This window comes from Canis lupus, chromosome 4 (assembly GCF_003254725.2).
Source record: "Canis lupus dingo isolate Sandy chromosome 4, ASM325472v2, whole genome shotgun sequence".
In the NCBI taxonomy this organism is placed as follows: Eukaryota; Metazoa; Chordata; class Mammalia; order Carnivora; family Canidae; genus Canis; species Canis lupus.
In genome coordinates, this window is record NC_064246.1 from 50,243,518 (window position 1) to 50,259,326 (window position 15,809).

Below are 15,809 nucleotides of genomic sequence, written 5' to 3' on the forward strand. Positions count from 1 at the left end.
AAGAAGGATATTTTCTTCTATACCTATACTATAGTTCTCAGCCTCAATGAATTGAACAGTAATATAGAACTTTAATCTACTGGATGCATTTCTTGTAAATGTATCCAATAATATACAATGGAACAAAGGCGTTGAGTAGTTTAATGTAATTTTTTAAAGAGGTTGGGAGCACCAAAGAAATGGGCAGAAGTTTTGAGGGTAATCCTCATGGATACAGTGGTAAAACAATAGACCATTGTTGGTCTTCCTGCTAGAAGAGTGGGCAAGGCAGGGGCAATATGGTTCATCATGGTTCCAACCCCAATACCTGCACTCTGTTCTATCTACTGAATTATGAGCCTAGAAAGAAATGGTTCTAATTTCTAAGTTTTTGCATATTCCTTATCTTCAAAGCCCCCTTCCAGCTCAATTTAAGTCACTGAGAGGCTTGTCCTCTGAGTTTGAGAACCTCTCTTGCTCCTCTGTCTTGTATTTCAGATCTTCCTATTAATCTTGCCGATTAAACTGTGAGCTCCATGAAGACAAGGTTCTCATCTCTCTTATTTTCTGTTATCTGCCCTGAGAACAGAGAGAACAGAGCCTAGCATGGAGTAAATGTTCAAAGCTCAAACATTTGTCTGAGCTGGTCTGCTTCTTTCCATCCTCCCATATGTGGGTCAGATGAGGACATCTGGGTCTACAATCCCTCCCGCAGGCAGGTCTATTTCAGTGAAAAAGAACCAAATAGAGGAGAGTGCTCTGGCTGGGTTTTTGATGCAACACTGATAGCAAGCTTTCATGTTTCAGTTTCCTTTTTATATACACACTGCTGCTCCTTGGAGGGCTAGGCACTTGCATGCTGAATCAACACACAAATCTCTGTGGATTTAAATTTCATGACAGCTTTGCAGAGATGTCATGGGTAGGAACAGGATCCCCAATTTTGAAAGGTTATGATGTGTAGCTTCTCTGGCTCTCTCAGGCTGAAAATCCCTTGGCTCCTTGCATCTCCTCCAAGAGCTGTAACCTCATTATGCAGTGATGACTGTCACTCACAGAGAAGGATAAGGGATCAGAGCTCTCGCTCATTACACACAGAGTCACTCAGAAGGATTCTTATTTGTGGCTTTCACCTTTCATTTGTCTTTTTCTGCTCAGGTCAAAGAGATTAAAAAATTAAGGACCTAGAAGAGGAATCAAAATATTAACAGATTTTTGTTTATTTGTTTTAGTGTATCTTCTGACCTCTCCTGATGCCAGTTTAAGGTCATAGAAAAAAAAAATTCAGACTATGGAGCCTGATTTGTCATCATTTTCTGTATGACATTCAGCAAGTTAATGTCTTACAGTCACTATTTCTTCGGCCACAAAATGGAAACCAACTAATCTGATGAATTGTTTTAAATGAAAGAGAAACTCAGTTATCAGTTACCCTCTATCCTGGGGATACTTTGTCTCAATGGGTTGTCTCCATAATCACCCAGCATCCATTCGGATGCAGATCTCAACACCTCCTCAAGTCTTGGGAAGAATCACCCATAAAAATGTCTTCATGAGCCATGTCAATTTTACTGCAGCTTTTATACAAGAATAAGGAGGAAGTTTATATCATTATACATGATATTTTTTTTTAACTTCAATTCCCCCTTTTTATTCCCCTAAAGACATTCAGCTGAGCTGCTATAGGTATGATGTAGGACAGGTTTACTTTCTGATTCTTTCTCCAAACAAGGACCAGTCAGTCTGGCCCCTCTCATTCTCTTCCTAGAGAACTTGAATTCTTTACCTTGCTATTATTAAGCAGAATAGTTTCTACCCTTTAAAACCAGAGGCAACCCCCTGAGGCCCTGAAGCCCTAAAGGAGTTATGAAAGCAAATTTCAAAAAATAAGCAAGTACCTGTAGTGGGAAAGTAGTGTCCTTGTAAAGAAAATTTAAAATCTCCCTAGAGTCAGACTGCTTGGATTAAAATCTTGTTCTGCAATTTACTAGCTGTGACCTTGGACAAGTCGTTTCCCCTTATTAAACTTCAATTTCCTTATCTCTACAATAAGAATAATAGAATATACAATGTAAATAGAATTGACATTATAATGTTATAATTAAATGAGAAGATCCCAAAAAAAGTGCTTAGCACAGAACCTGGGTTATAATCCCACATATATTAAGAAATAAATACACAAAATGCCTTGTACTTGGGGTGTCTGGATGGCTCAACTGGTTAAACATCCACATCTTTATTTCAGCTCAGGTCTTAATCTTGGTGTTGTGAGTTCAAGCCCTGTGCTGGGTTCTACGATAGGTGTGGAGCCTACTAAATAAAATAAATAAAATAAAATACCTACTACATTGTAGGCTTTCAGTAAGAAGTAGCTATTGCTATTTTATAGGCTTTTATATGAGCTGGATGATAATATGTTATCACGATTTCAGGCATTGTTAAGGAACTATAGTTGGGTGGGAAGCGTTTCTGCACTCATTTAATGGAAACTGTCTACGGAAAGGAAGAGTCCTGAATCAATTTTAAAGATATAATTTTTCCTATGTGTCCAGCATCCTTTTAACTTTTGGGGATTCATCATTTGCCCCATATCATCCCCACACCAAGATGTCATCACTATTTTTTCCTAATTAGGTAGAGTCTGGGTTCATACAGTGATCTTTCAACTTAACCACAGATCTGGCCAATGGGATTCCATCTCACAGGTATTTATCAAACTTTAATCTCATTAGGCTTTTGTTGAGTGGTGTCACCTGCTTTATGGTGGACAAGATGTGTGCCACCCAGATTCCCATTCAAGGAAGGACATATTACCTCAGTTGTCAGCAGACAACCTGAGCTGTCAGCTTCTCCAGGACTTGCTCCAATGGTAGAAAGCCACACAAGGGTATGCCCTTATTGAGGAGACTCACATACCATGACTAATTGAAAAGGGGGCTGGAAGTTCTAAAGGTCCTGTCACTTTGGTGCTTTGTGGAAGAATTCTGTGGGGGAAGCTAAGGCTTTGTTGGGTCTGCCTCCCAGTTGGATGTCTGCATCTGCCCAGGGAGAAGTCCCGCCTTTATTCTACATGCATCAATGCCTGACAAATATCTTGCAAGCCGAACTTCATTTCAGTGTCTACTTCTGGAGAACCCAATACGTGGCATACTGATATGGGACCTATGTCTTTGATCTCTTAAGGAATGTTTATGACCATACTAAACACAATGGGGTTTATAAATGAAGTACACATGTTCTTGTCCTCAAGAAATTCCATAAGGAGACAGAATACACATATACCCCTCTAAAATAGCTAAACAACAATGCAAAATTATTTATGTAATAATATGTGAGTTTACATGATTATGTGACAAAATGAGAGAGAGAATGTATACAGAAAATTAACAATAGACCAGGTTAGTTGTGGGAGTTTTTTGAAAAGGAGTTAGGCTTCTGTGGGCTCTGAAAGTTGAGAGAAATTGGGATAAGCACTCTAACGAGTAATTTTAAAATGTTTTCCCTTTAGGAGGAAGTAGCCAAACTGCCTTTCTCCATTCATGATAAATAAACAGATTAAATTTAGCTACTAATCCTATGAGTTTTTGCAGTTCTTTCAGAAATTGCAAAAGCAGAGCCTAGAAATCACTGGAACTGCAGCAGGACTGAGGAGCCATGCTTGTTTTAATACAGCTGACCTGGCATCTTAAAAGGTCATCACAATGTATTGGGTATGGAACATGTTGGGCAGTCTTAAGGAGATTCTGGAAGGTTGTAGATAAGAAGGTTTGGCAAAGACAAAGTCTGTGCTCAGTTACTGCTCTCCATAACTGCCTCCCAGGCAACTACCTACTCCATTGTAAGTGTCAGATGGCAGGGCCTATCAAAGATCAAACTCTTGTCCCCCTTTAATACACACACAAGGAGGTGAGGTCCCAGAGGTATTTGTAGAATGGGCAAATAAATGAGCTGAGCACAGACAGAAAGAAAACACTCAGCCATGCTGCCATTCATTCATTCAAATATTCATTCAACATTATTTATTGAAAGCCTATTATGAACCTGGAACTACACAAAGCATAACCCTCAGAGCTTAATAAGTTCTGTGGGAACTAGAGACCATAAAAAATAATGTCCTGTATAGAGCAAAATGGAGCAGGCTCTTCAACAAAGGATAGTAGGAGGGATTTTTAAAAGAGGAAACAAGCAGAAATCATAAAACCAGAAAAAGTGGACCAGGTGGGAGAAGTCTAAGATAGAAGATAGCATAGCTCAATTGAAGAACTACAAAGAGGCCAAGTAGCTGAAGCTAGACTAAGGGAGGAAACAGATAAATCAGCTGAGGATAAAGAAGAGATAGGGGCAGATCACTCAGAAACTTGTTCAGGACTTTGGATTTTTGACCCAAGAGCAAAAGGAAGCTATTTAAACTTTAATAATGATCCAATTAAATACAAGAGTACATTCCTTCTGCAGAGTAGAGAAAAGCAGCTCCCAGATGAATTCACCAAAACTCTTAGAAGACCAATGATAATGGAAATTTTCCTTGTCCTTATTTCTTTGTTTATTCTTTTTCTCCCTTTGTGGTAGCCTCCAGCCCCAGAACTGAACTGCAGAGCTTACCACAGTGTGTGCATGCCGGTGATCTAAAATAAATTTTGAGGGCTGTGTATCAGAGGTAATGGAGTACACCAAAGAATAACAAGGGCATTGGTGCAGATATGTAAAGGTTGTGTTTTGACTGATCATTTCACCTTACTAAACCCCAATTCTTTTTATCTTTAGAGTACATCTAGCAACACTCTCCCTACTTCCCTTATATAAGGTAAGGAGACATGAGATAATAGATGGTTTAGAGGCATAGTATTTTCAAAAGAACCATTTTCTTAGTAAACTACTAGTATTAAATAAGTAGGAAGAAAGGTCGGCTGCATTAGTGAGAAGTCAGAAGTACAGAATTTGGAGGAAGAGACACAATTTTGCTATTTTCAAGCACATGTGGTTGGTTATAACAACTAGAGAAAATTCTATTACCAATGGTATGTTATGGAGTTTCTCTTAAGGAACAAGCCACATTTCTTGGAAGATTGTCCTTAGTGCTTCTCTTGAGGTCATTGAGTGGCTGTGGGAAATGCATTTCAGCTTACATAGGGCCTTAAGAGTAGGGCAAAGTCTCCTGCTAGTGACAGGAATGGGAATTTGTCCCCAACAGGGAAAGAGGGAATAAGGAGAAGCAAAAGAAAGGGAGAAAAGGGGAGGGCAAAGATGGCAGAAAACTTTGCAGGGCAAATGTAATCTCTCCCTTTGACCAAGTTTTTAGTAAAGTCATCTAATTCATAAAACAGGAGTAACTTTATTTCCCTGGAAACAAGAGAAAGGGCCCATCACCACAATGGCTGCGGGAGGAAGATACAATCAGCAAGAGGAAGCCAGCCCCTGGAACTCCTAGAAGTCTGCGTGATACTTTAGCCTTCCCAAAGCCATGGAACCAGCCCTTCAAATTGAGGTTGTTCATTCTCCAAAATCAAGGATGCCACTACTATCACCTTGGTTATAAGAGAAAGCAAAGGTTATTACAGAGTATGTTAAATGGACTGGCATCTTGGCAATGAGTACACTTTGGAAAGCTGCCAACTTACTTTAGATCAATTTTCTTACTCAGACTACACTTAAGGTCATCTTATTCACATCATCATTTTCTTTGGCAAACTCTTCCTTTACAGAATTTGGAAGGTTGCCTGCATCCCAGTTCCTTCTCCAAATCACATAATCCCATTATACATGAAATCAGAAGTGTTTGTGTTCATCCTTTAAGAGCCCTCAGAGTATAAAACAGCACATAACTTTACTTAGGGAGTGGCCAGCAATGGACTCACTGTCAGAAATGTGTGGAAGGAAGGGGACTTTGTGCTTCCTGCTAGCCAAGGGAGCATTCAGAGAAGGAAGACACATCTAACACCATATTTTCAGATTTGATTTTCAATATGGCATTTCCTTAGTAGTGTAAGATATTTAAGGACACTAGCTGTAAAAACTAACTTCATAGATTCAAGTCAATCTACCACTGGTTACTGGGTGAACTTTTACTAATCTCTTAACCTCTCTGAGCTTCAGCTTGATTATCCATAAAATGGGCATACTGACCTTGTAGAGTCACTGGAAAGTTGTGTATTTAAGTCCTTAGCACAGCGCCTGGCACTGCATAAACATTTAATAACTGGTGCCTATCTGTATTTCCACAGTTGTTAGTATCTTTAATATTTGAGCTCTTTGTCATTACTATTCACAGCTGGAATTGAATTTTAAAAAAACTATTGATAACCCAATTTTTACTAAACTAGCCTAAGCCAAACTTTAAAGAAAGTGAGGTTATGTTCACAGTTATATATTTGACCTTTTTTTTTACCTTGTTTTTCTTGGTTCTTCCTTTTCAAAACCGTATCATCAAAACTTGTTTGTCCTGTTGTCACATTCCTCTGCTAGGGAAAGAAGCAATCCTTTCCAGCTGAAGTTGTTGATGGCTGACAATGATATATGCATGGAATAATTTAGATGTAATCTTCATTCTTTATTCAAAGGTATGGGTTAAAGTGGACAAATGACTTGATTATAGATGCCATCTATCCCCTGACAGAGATGGAGCAAATTCATCTCTTATCCCTAGTTCTGCTCCTACTTAGTTTTACGACCTTGAGAAGGTCACTTAACATCACCAGTACTTACTTTGCTCATTAGTAATATATTAAGCAACATTGACAAGGTCCATTTTTGCTTTAATCCATATTACACTTAGTAAAATTGTAGAAGATAGTCTAGATTTGGATCTGCAATTAGAACGTATGGAGGAAAAGAACAGAGCTTAAAGATAGGAGATAAAGGGTTCTGAGCCCAATTATGCCCCTCCATTTTTATTGTGATGAAATTCTTGATTTTATTCCTGACTAAACTCTGTTTCTTCATTACCTAAAAAATAAAACAATTAAATTAGAGCTATATGTCCCAAAGTATTCCATAGGTGAACAAAACAATGGGGTCATACAAATAGATTCTCTTCCTGGAGGAATTAGAGAATGCTAATGTACACTGTGACTATTTAAGGGAAGTATTCTTTACAGCCTTTCTAAAACTTCTTTGACAAAAGAGCCACTTCTTTTTCCCACAGTGGCTCTTATTTCATGGAACACCCTTTAAAAAATATGGAGCCGGACAACGAGCAAAGTCCTTTCTAGGTCCTGTGAATTTGGGGTGAGGAGAGTAGAAGGTGAGGAAGATTTCAAACCATACAATTAATGCAGCCTCATTCAATGTCACTTTAGAGCACTAAAGCTCCTCAAGAGTTAACACTGCCTTTTCCTGAGCCCAAATTCATATACTCAGAGGAGATTGGGCTCTGAAGGCACAATCCTTCCTGGGTTTTTGTTTGTTTGTTTGTTTGTTTGTTTTGTTTTGTTTTGTTTTGTTGTATTCTAGATAGAAAGATAGGAAAAAATTCTGTGACATTGTAAAGTATTATAACCCTCTGTTCAGTAGGATCTTTTATAGTTCAGGTAAAAGCAATCTGGAAAATAGAAACTTTAAAAGAGGTGGGCTTTTTTATTTATTTTATTTTTGCAGAACTGGACAAGAGATTTGAGGGCTGTCACCTGTCTAATGCTGATAATTATCTGTGAAGACCTCTCTTGCTCTCTCAGATGAGTTCCTCCAGGTTTCAAAGAAACTCATTCCACAACAACTTGAAAGATAGAAAAGAGGTTGTCAGCTGCTAAAGTTGTTTGGCTCAAAATAAAAGATTCCAAGACTCAGTAAGAGAAGAAATGCCTCTCACAGGCCCTCTAAAACAATAAAAATCTAGAATAGTTAAAATCACAATGTTATTTCACATAAAGTATTTCATAAACAAACCAGTGGTTACATTTAAGTCTTTATCACAAATTTAGTGACGAGGGTATTAGAAAACCTATAATTTAAACACATTAATGAAAGAAATAGAACTAGAAGTACCAGAAGTAAAAAGACCTTAGAAGATTGTCTATTTGACTTTCCTTTCTTATTTCAAAGAAGAAATCACTGCAGAGAGGAAAAGGGACTTCACAAAGGCACACAATAAATCAGTGTCAGAACCAAGGTTAGAAATCTTTATTATTATTAATTATTATTATTATTTTAATTGAAGTATAGTTTACATACAATGTTGTATTACTTTCATATGTACCACAGTGAATTGGCAGTTCTACAAATCTGTACGTTATGCAATGCTCACCAAGATTAATCTGTCACCACACAATATTACAGCACCATTGACTATTTTCCCTATGCTATATTTTTCATCACTGTCGCTTATTTTATAACTGGCAGTTAGTATCTCTTAATACCCTTCACCTATTTAGAAATTTTGTCTCTTTGGATTAAGCTAGGTTTGACAGGCACACACCTGAATATTTTATCTTAAAAAATATGATAAACTTTTGTTTTAGAATCATCACTATAGTTACCCATGGAAATACAGTCATTTAAATCTTCAAGGAACTGGGGCTCCTGGGTGGCTCAGTTGGTTGGTGTCTGCTTTTGACTAGGGTCATGATTCCTGGGATCAAGCCCCGTGTCCTGCTGAATAGGGAGTCTGCTTCTCCCTCTGGCCCTCCCCCCACCTCTGCAAGTGCTCTCTCTCCCTCTCTCTCTCTCTCAAATAAATAGTTTTTCGAAAAATAATAAATAAATAAATTTTCAAGGAACTTAACTACTATTCCTTTAAGAATAATAGCTTGAGCAATTAAAACTAATAAGCATAATAACAATACTTCTCTAATAAAATGTCACCTAGTGGAGCCTCAGAGACAGAACACAGTTCTTCTAAGTATTCCCCTCCAAGAGAATTACCTTTCTGGGCTCACATTTTAATCAATATCATTATCTTCCTGAGTGCTACATGATTAAAAATAACACTGACAATTGTCCTACTTTCAGAGCACAGCAGGGTTGATGAGACTTCACAAAACTAAGTTGGTTTATAAGAAAGGAGATACATGGGGTCAAATTGAAAACCATGGAGCTAAGAGCCCCCAAATCTTCACCCTCATTTTACTATAATGAACAACAAAAGACGAATTAGAAGAAAGTTTGTTTTGCTACTGCCTCTTTATAGTCTGGGGCATCTAAGTCTGCATGGAAGGTGGAGGTTGTGAAAGAGAGGACATCTTGTTAGGAACAGCCTACCTGAAAAAAACTTCCTGGAATCAGAAACCCTCAGGACTAAGAAACACCTAAAATGTTGTCTGGTCTAGTTCTTGGACTATGATGAGGTCCTCATGGATCCGGTTTAAAAACTCCACCAAGGTGGTAATGTGAACAGCCCTCATGGAAGAATGAATGAGCCAATTTTAAAAGCCCTAACTGGAAAATGAAAACAATGGATAGACACCAGGCAGGATGCTTCCTGTTCAATAGGAGAAAGAACTCTCAAAACTAGAAGTTGTCCAACATGAACCAAAAAGACTTTCCTCAGAAGGCTGAATAAGCATACATCAAGACTAGTCCCACTGGTTGCTGAATTTAAAGAGGATTAATAAGCAAACATATGGAGACCTGATATTTAAGAGAAATTGGTGTGGACTGTGTTGAATAGTGGAAGTTCAGGAATCTGTTCTTAGGTTGGTTCCCCTGGGAAATAGACTCAGAGAGGGAGATTTGGTTGCAGGATGTTGCCTCAGGATCAATACCTGCAGGCGAGTGAAGGAAGCAGGACTGGGCAAAGGGAGGTATTAAGCAATAATGCACAAGCAAGAAAGGCCTCCTCAGATCCCACAGGAGGTCTGGAATTAGATGCTTTTGTAGAGTTGTCCTGCCTTGAAGCAAGGTCTAGTCTACACCTGCAAACCAGTCCTGGCTTTGGGCTACCCTGGGGGGAAGAGGTGTAAACTTGAATTAGAAGACTTTATTGAGGATAATTCCAGGAGAGGAACTCACTGAGAGTCCCTCAGCTCTGAGAAGGATGTGGACAGCATAGAACAGCCTCTTTTACAGTCTTCTTTCTCTGTCTCTCTAGAACCTAACCAGGGAGTTATTCTTGTCATCCTCCGAGGCCAAATAACCCATAGCCTGGAGTTTGTTTACAGAAGAGTGTTCCTCAAGTCTCACTTGCTGACTGTAGTTTAGGAGGATGAGCATGCGCAGAACAATGTGGATTATATCATTAAGCAAATTATCAGGTGAGGCTTTCTCTAATGACTATTATAGAGATGACTCATTCAAGTCAGTCTGACAGTAGAACAGAAAAGTGTAGCAATGCAGTTTGAAACTGATAGAATTTAAGAAAAGAATGATTCTTAGGACATTTGCACAGACTTCAGTTTCTTTTATTCCCCCCAGCCCTTGATTATTATGAGCTATCAATATGAGGAAAGGTATACAAATAGGAGAAATGGGGACACTGTGTACCCAAAGGGAGGATTTCACATGAAGAGAAAACAAAAGCTAAGAAAGATCTTTGTAGTTCTATATAACTGTGTTTCCTGCAGCAGCTCAGGTGCTTCCCTCAGTTTTCCCTCGGCAATCCTGTGAGGTAGAGATGGCCACCCACATTCTGTAGATAAGAAACCTGAGGGGAGAGAAACTTAAATGATTTGCCTGAGGCCACACTTCAATTAGGTGACAGAACTGGGTTACTCACCCACATGTTTCTACCACAAACTATGATGCTCTGCCTTTTTTGTGCCAAAAAAATCCAGTTTTAATTTCATTCAATGTTTATTAATCACCTAAGTAGGCATTGAGTTAGAATTAGTGGATAATTCTTCAAAGGTATAAAACTGCATCCCCTTGGGTCCTGACCACAAAGCAGCCACAGGACAGGCTGAGAGTCACGTGACCTCCATGAGTGAGGAAGTAGTAGCAGAGTCCTGAAGGGACCCAGACAGCAACAAAAAGGAAAAACATATCCTTAGCACTATTAGGTGCCACTTACATGGCACTTCACAAGCAACCTCTTTCATCTTACAGCTCCCTGGAGAAGGTATAATTATTGTTCCTATTTAATAGACAAGTAAATAGAGACCCAAAGTGGTGAAACAAAATACACAATTAGTATGTTCTAGTGCTGTGACTAAAATCCAAGCCTGTGTGATTCATAAAGCCTAAGTCTTCTCTATGCCCCGCTGCTTAGGCAGGGAGCACTCCTAATCATCAGGAATGAGGAGAGTCTTTGTGTAAGAGTATTTGCCACAGACTAGGATGTCATTGTCCATCCCTCTGTTAGAATTACTCCTTTTCTCTATGTTAGTGTGGCTTAATGGTATTGTGGGTTAGACAAGTCTTCAAAAACTAGTATTAACTTTTTGCTAGGACAGGCACTCTGGATGGGGTCATAGGTATTAAAGAGTACTATCATTTACATGATAGCACTTTTGTGCTATTATTATTATACCATGTATAAGTGTTACTTCCTCAATTAAAATCCAGTTACAGAGGGATGGGCAATAAATGAAAGGGAAGGAAAAGGGGGATTTTTAAGATGGAATTAAGGAAAGCATAGGATTTGGAAAGATAAAAAAGAGGACAAGACATTCCAACAGGCAAACATTTGAATAAAATCTGTGAGATAGTGTCATGAGCTGAATTGTGTCCCCAAAATTCCTATGTTGAAGTCCTAACCGCCAGTAGCTCAGAATGTGAGTGTACTGGGAGATAGGAACTTTAAAGAGGGGATTAAGTTAAAATGAGGTCATTAAGGTGGAGCACTAATCCCATATGAGTAGAGTCCTGATAGGAAGTGGAAGAGACACCAGAGCACAGAGAGAAGGCCATGTGGGGGCACGGCGGGAAGGTAGCCATCTGCAAGCCAAGGAAAGAGGACTCAGGAGAAACCAAATTTGCCAGCACCTGATCTTGGACTTGAAGCCTTCAGAACTGTGAGAGAAAAAAATCTCTGTTGTTAAAGTCACCCAGTCTGTGGCATTTTGTTATGGTAGCCTGAGCAAGCTAATACAGATAGCAAAGTACAAAGTCTTTGTGAGGAAGGGTCCAAAGTGGCCACCTTCATAAAAAATCAGGAGGGATGGTAGAGAGATAAAATAGAAAAGGCAAATGGGATAGATCATAGAGAACTGTGTGTGCGTATACACATGATGTGCACCTTAAGGAAAATCTAGTTTTCAGACCAGCCATGAAGAGTAAGAAAGAAGTGAAAAAAAGAGTCCTCATCTATAGTTCTCCACATTGCAGAAATACTTGTAATGGAAGAGTCTACTGAGAATTTACTTTTCTTTCATGGCCACCTATAAAGTTACCTTGTCTAACCAAGTTTATGATTTTCCATTCTCTAACTGGTGCCTTTCTGGCCTAATTATTTTCATTTCTTTATTGATGCCATTCTCTACCTTATTTGTATATCCCAATTTTATTCTAAACCTTAGCTTTCTGAGGATTATGCAACTGCAAAATATATTGACCTGAAACTTTACTAAACAGACTGTCAGAGTTAGGAGAGCTTTCCAGAGTGTCTTGTCTAGTGCTCTTTATTCCCAATAAACAGAGTGAGGCCCAGAGAGGGAAGGGGCCTCCCAAGTTCACACACACGTACAACCACGCTCCAATGCCCTTGCTCCCAGTTTACCTGCTTCCTAGCTCACCTGGGCCCAGTTTTTGCTGAGATCAGAGCAGCTCCAAGCCGAATCACCTTTTCTCCACAGAGAATACCATTCCCCTGTGTGTAGATGGCAGAAGAGGGCATACAGAGTTTGGTGACTGACCCGAGGTCACATACCCAACCCTGAACAGAAGAACCCAGTTCCTCATTTCCTGTTCTGTCCCCTAACAGTTCCATTTTCTATATCCTGCAAGTGATTCTAGCATGAAATTTTAAATGGGAAAACAGAAACAATCAATGTGCCATTATTATATCCATTTCCAGTCCCGCAGTGGCCAACTTTCATCCAGGAGCCATCTGTGAGAAAATGTAATGGTCCCTCTGCTCTACTCCTCCACCTCAGAAGCTCTTCCTGCCTGTCAGTAGACTAGAGATAGAGCCATAGTCTGCTGAATTGGAGCAGCCTTTAGAAGGTAATCTAGACTTTCGCCTCCTGCAAATTGTCTTTGAGGTTCTGCTTAAATTTCAAATAGCAAGCTACTAACTTATTTATCAGGCAGCTTTTCACACTTTCAGTTAGTTGTTTTATTTTATTTATTTATTTATTTATTTATTTATTTATTTATTTATTTATGATAGTCACACACAGAGAGAGAGAGAGAGAGGCAGAGACATGGGCAGAGGGAGAAGCAGGCTCCATGCACCAGGAGCCCGACATGGGATTCGATCTCGGGTCTCCAGGATCGCACCCTGGGCCAAAGGCAGGTGCCAAACCGCTGCGCCACCCAGGGATCCCTCAGTTAGTTGTTTTAAAGTGTATTTTTTAATGTAACCATCATAATCCAGAAACCCAGTTGATTCAGTCTCAGAGGGAGTTTATATTCAAAAAGTATAGTCACTATCCAAAAATAATGAGAAAGGAATTCTATTCTTCATTCATTTGCACTAAAGGGGACCCAAATACATCACAAAATCCTTTCTTCTCCCACCCTTTTCTCTCAGTATACTGCTGTTTGGTCACTATCTTCCCCTTTAAAAATTCTTCCTCTGCTCCCACTAAGGCTCCTTCCCTTCTCCCTTTCATTGCCCTCTCTTCCCAGCCCTTTATTAATAGATTGACTTAGCATCTCTCTCAGCAAGAAAGAATTATTCCTTTCACAAGAGGGAGAAATTGATCTGGCAATTTGGGGATTAACTTCTGTGGATTGTATGAAGCTAAGTCAATGTCTGCTAATTCCTACTAGTCCTGTTGAAGTGACTTGACCTCAGAGCCACTCTTCCACATGACAGTGCTTTAAATATTTGACAAAAAATCCTTAAGCCAGTAACCACACTCTTTTCTGTTCTCCAAACCAAACATGCCTGCTGTGAAGTTGTTTTTATTTTGGGCCTTCATAAGTGAATGTGATGTGAAAGTACTACATGGATGCAGTTAAAAGAACAGATGTTGGCATTGTTGTTAGCCAATATTAATTAAACACTCAAATATGAATTAAGTCAGCTATGCTGAGGATAAAGTGCCAAACAAAACTCTGTCCTTCAGGAATATACCTTCCTGTTGGGAGAGATTGAAAACTAATTAACAAACAAATAAGTATGTAAGATATTATATAGTGATAAAACACTAAACAAAATAAAACAGAGATAGAGCTACTAGGACTCGGGATGGAGTTACTTTCAATATAGTGTTCAGGAATGGCCTATGGAGGATGTGACATCAGAAGTGAGACCTGAATAATCTGAAGGTGGCAATCATGTGACCAACTCCAACTCCAGTGTTAAGACCTTCTGATGGTAAAATGGCTTTGTATGTTCAAGGGGAAAGCACTATGGTGAGAAGATTATGCATATCATCTCATGGTGGAGAGGTTGACTGCATAAGTAAGGGAAGTCCCTTTACTCTTAGGGGGTGAAAAACTACATGAGGACTTTAGACCGAGAATGATAACTGATTTTGTTTTTAAAAGCATGCTTGGCTGTTATGTGAAAAACAACTGATGGAAAGCAAGAGAGAAGGGCACAACACCAGGCAGGAATGGTCCAAGTGGGAGATGAAGGGGGCTTCAACTAAATTTGTAGGGGTGGACATGATGAGCATGGTTTGGTTCTGCGATATGTTTTAAACCAACTTGATCTTGGTTTTTCAGGGGAGCTGCCTTGGCCTCCAGTGAAAATCACACCCACACAGCCTTCCTAAAGTCTTCTGTTGCAGCCTCTGATGTCTATGGGCCAGTGTGAGTTGATATGCAAAATCCTCTCACCATGGTGCTTTCCCCTTGAACATACAAAGCCATTTTACCATCAGAAGGTCTTTGCGCTGGACTTTGAGTTGGTCACATGATTGCCATCTTCAGATTATTCAGGTCTCACCTCCGGAACCATCAAAATCCTAGAGAACACAGGCAACAACTCTGTGACATTGGCCAGAGCAACTTCTTTCTAGATATGTCTCCTGAGGCAGGGAAACAAAAGCAAAAATAAACTTTTGAGATTTCATCAAAATAAAAAGCTTTTCCACAGCAAATAATTAATTATTATTAAAAATAAAAGGCTGATTGTAGACAAATACACACAGTGTTACCCCAATTCTTAGCATTAGAAAAAGAGTAGAAAGATATAGATATAAATAGAGATTCATTTCTGGATAGATACGTAAGAAAGTTTTCATATCCTTTAGGAGGAGTAGAGAAAAAAGAGACTTTTATCTTCTATTTCATGCTTTTCTGTGTATTTTTAGAATTTACTTCACCATATGCATTTTTAATTTATAAAATGAATAAATTTTAAGATCTTTTATAACATCTAAATTTTCTTCCAGGGTAAATTTGAGTCTAGGAATAATTAATGTAGTATGCATTGCTTAGTAGGAGTAGCTTTTGACATACATGACATTAGAGAAGAACCTGATTTTAAATAAAAACCAAACAAAAAGTGAGGCCATCTGTTCTGACTGGTCACCTGGCATACACTCTCCTCACCATCAGGAGTAAAAGCTGCAGGAAAACATTCTACCACCAGAAGCCCTGCGACTACCCAGAGCAGCACTGTATGAGATGAGCTGCCAGGATTATCCACAAGATAATTTCAGGGCAGAGAAATGATGAGGGAGGATGATAGAAACATACTTGAGAATTGCCAGAAGAGGCCAAAACCCTGATAGATCATGGGAGAACCTGAGGAAGGGCCCCATGACAAGGGATCTCTGAACATCTGGAGGTTGATGAAAAGATATAAGGTTGTTCCCAGGTGTATCTGCATGGTCCCCCAGGGG

At 39.2% G+C, this 15,809-nt stretch overlaps 1 long non-coding RNA gene across 14 annotated transcripts in view; it reads left to right on the forward strand.

Moving 5' to 3' along the window:
* The window catches only part of LOC112651833 (uncharacterized), an 85,914-nt gene extending 70,837 nt beyond the window's left edge, over positions 1–15,077 (forward strand). For 4 of the 14 annotated variants that reach the window (XR_003131076.3, XR_003131078.3, XR_003131079.3 and 1 more), the window contains 7 exons: positions 2,614–2,684; positions 4,744–4,783; positions 6,442–6,536; positions 8,017–8,083; positions 10,001–10,163; positions 12,863–13,011; positions 14,686–15,073. This is a non-coding gene — a long non-coding RNA (uncharacterized LOC112651833). Of the gene's footprint in view, positions 1–2,613; positions 2,685–4,548; positions 4,637–4,743; positions 4,784–6,441; positions 6,537–7,120; positions 7,220–8,016; positions 8,084–10,000; positions 10,164–12,862; positions 13,012–14,685 lie in introns of all 14 variants that reach the window. The other 10 variants (XR_004814994.2, XR_004814995.2, XR_004814996.2 and 7 more) reach the window with 7 other exon arrangements.
* The last annotated feature ends 732 nt before the right edge of the window (positions 15,078–15,809 follow it).